Source organism: Loa loa, assembly GCF_000183805.2.
Source record: "Loa loa unplaced genomic scaffold supercont3.4, whole genome shotgun sequence".
Taxonomy (NCBI): domain Eukaryota; kingdom Metazoa; phylum Nematoda; class Chromadorea; order Rhabditida; family Onchocercidae; genus Loa; species Loa loa.
Genome location: NW_018108184.1, coordinates 265,761 through 269,051, shown reverse-complemented (window position 1 = coordinate 269,051; position 3,291 = coordinate 265,761).

The following is a 3,291-nucleotide window of genomic DNA, read 5'->3' as shown; positions in this document are numbered from 1 at the left end:
GTTTATTTTATTTATTTATTTATCTATTTTATTTATTCATTTTATTTATTTTATCTTATTTTATTTGTTCGTTTACTTGTTCACTTATTTGTTGGTTTATTTATTTATTTACTTAATTAATTAATTAATTAATTTATATTTATTTATTTTATTTATTCTTTTACTTGTTCACTTATTTATTGGTTTACTTATCATTTATTTATTTATTTATTTACTGTGTTTATTTATTTTATTTATTTTGTTCGTTTATTTGTTCATTTATTTATTTGTCTACTTATTTATTTATTTATTTATTCAGAATGAAAGGAGGGGGAGCATCCATCATTCCATGCATTTAGTTCATTCATTTCTTTTAGAATAAATAGATAATCATTTACGTATCTTAAATCTATGAATTAATTTGTTGCAACTTGTACGATGTACTCTCTTTTCATGACAAACTAGTTTTTTATTTTAAATGATTTTTCTAATTCAAACTGAAAGCACTTCTTGAGGGAGGTTTCTTTCAATCTGTTTTTTCATCCATTACCAAGAATTCAGGGAAAAGAAGAAAACAAATTATTGTCTCGAATGGCGGACCAATTGAGAACGGCTGTCGTAATTTTATCAAGTTGCATTCAGCCGACTGTTAAAGAAGGACAATGATGTTTAGTTGGCATAGTTTTTTCTAAGGTTTTTTTTTTTTTTTTTCGTCCATGAAGCAATACCACACACTGTTATTCATCGTAGTTTAATTGTCTGGCTGTTAAATTATTCCATCTATTTATTGTGCTAGAACGATATTTAAGATATATGAAGACGGACTAAGTTGGAGAGAAATGAAGTTTTTAAAAGGATTTCTGTAAAAACTTCTTCATATGGTCGTTCACGTTCTGTCCCTCTCTTCGCTCACATATACGATTATAACTTTTCCTTTTTTTATTATAAATCATGTTCAAAATGGTTGCCATTGATAACACGTGCATATGTATAGTTGCAATTTCGATTCGTGATGACGAGCTTTCTTTTTCTATAAATGTCCCAGATTAAATTTATTAAAATAGTTGTTTCTGAGTTACTTGATTTACTTGATTTCGAGATTTCAGCGTTTGCTATGCCTCAGTTTCTCTTTTCTTTTTGCTAAATTTTGTTAAGATAAAAATTTCAAATTTAAATGTCTGAATTACTACAACAAACACGGATCATAGTAAGTACATCTACATCATTTCCCGTATTTTTTTTCCCCCCCCCCCCCATCAATTTTTTTGATATTTGAAGCCTTTTCTCATGCAATTATAGAAGTAGTAATTTTAATAGATTAAAATCAAATGATGATATTCGTCCACATAAATCCTATCCTTGTCGCATATATTGCTGGTTATTTGTTTGCAGCACTGATCGATCTCGTGTTCCTTTTGACAATTAAGTTATTTTTTCAGGTTCTTAGTTTTTACTGGTTTCGAAATTTGCAAGTTCAAGTAAGGATAGAAAGCTGTGGAAAATGCATGATGCGTTTATGATTTCGAATGTGCGCTTAACGCATGTAGAATAGCATTTTGGCAGATCATAATTTCGCTTTGTCATTAGATGTATATGACATGAAGAAAGTAGAGAAAGGAAGGCATGAGAGTGCTATGTGAGAGTTTACACAAAATTGTAAGTTTGTCGGAGATTATTTACAACTCCTCCTTTCTGCTGGCGATTTATTGAGCTTCATACCAATAAACGCAAATAGCAGAGGTTTGATTCCATTGTTTGACTGCTTTTATCCATATTTTACGAGTTCATTTTCACTCATGATTTAAAATTGCAAAAAATTTGTAATGCATTCCATCAATCCTTTTCCCTTTGTGCCTTCATTACTTTTATTATACATCCATTTCACTTCAGTCCCTTTTTATGATTAGTAAATGTTGAATTCGTTCTATGATTCTCAGTGCGAGATGCATTAATGTTAATTTATTCGATGTTATGAGTAATTAAACTTAAGTGTAAAATTGTCTTTCAAGTAGTCAGATATGCGTATGCGCGCGCTTCATCGGTGATAAGGAATTGGTAGAGTTTACAGATGAAGCATTAGCATGCAAGCTATTTATGATCGGGAGTTATCGGTTTGTTGCACAAACGTTGGTTGTATATTTATATTAGAATTCATACATTCCATTTGTTAATGAACAAGATTATGTCACAACTTAATCTTCGATTTAGCATTAGGTGTTGGATTATTCCAAAATTTAGTTGACAAGGAATTAATTATCAAAATAAGAATAGGAATTAGATCTGGAATCTTGAATTATGTGGAATTCCTAACTTTTGAAACTTCGATTCTATAGACTGTCACGTTCTATATAAAGGTGTGTCTTTTATGGAAGCGATGGGGAAGTGATATTTTGACAGATTTGATAGTGAGGTGAGAGACGGATGAGCATTGGGAAAGTTTGTGGTAGTTTACAGATAGTGGTTAAAATACAGCTGATGTAGTAGTTAGTGGTGCTTGCTATCTCAATTCCACCGTTCTGTTCTTGTTTTTTTTTTTTCGTAAAATGTTGGTTAAAGAGAGGACAGCTTTGCTATATTGATTAGCTTCATGTCCTTTTTGTTTGAATTTTTGTGAATTTAATTCATTCGGCGACTTTATCCGTAGTATATGATTCGTTGATTGGTTGATGATCACCAATACAATCTGGAAGGGTTTGTAGAGATGTCATATGCCTAATATCATCAAATTATCTTTTTTGATGCACGGAAATATATTGATTGATAAGTAATAATAGACTATCCATTTCACATGCACATACAACTTTGTAACTTATCTATGATAACCTTGAAAAATAAGACTGAAAATTAAGCATTAGTTTGCTTGTCGATAAAGTTATAATGGTATATACTAATCGATGGATTATGACTGTGTTCTATTTCACTCAAAGGTTATTAATTCACTATGGCCTCGAAAATTTGAGTAATTAAACTATGAAAAAAAAAGTGTTTTAATAACTGACATCCGGCATGTGAGTGCCCGGACGATTATTCTGTGACAAGAGGATTGGTAACTGATCCATCTGATTGGAACTTTGTGATATAGAACAGTTATACTTAAATCATATCTCATTATTTCGTATTGTAGATTAGTAGCTAGCTAATGGTCGTTAAAAAAAAAAAATAACTGAATAGGAGGGAGTTTTAGGGGGGTGAATTTTCTGGAGGATAGGAAGTGAAATATATATGTATATATATATATATATATATATATATATATATATATATATATATATATATATATATATATATATATATATATATATATATATATAT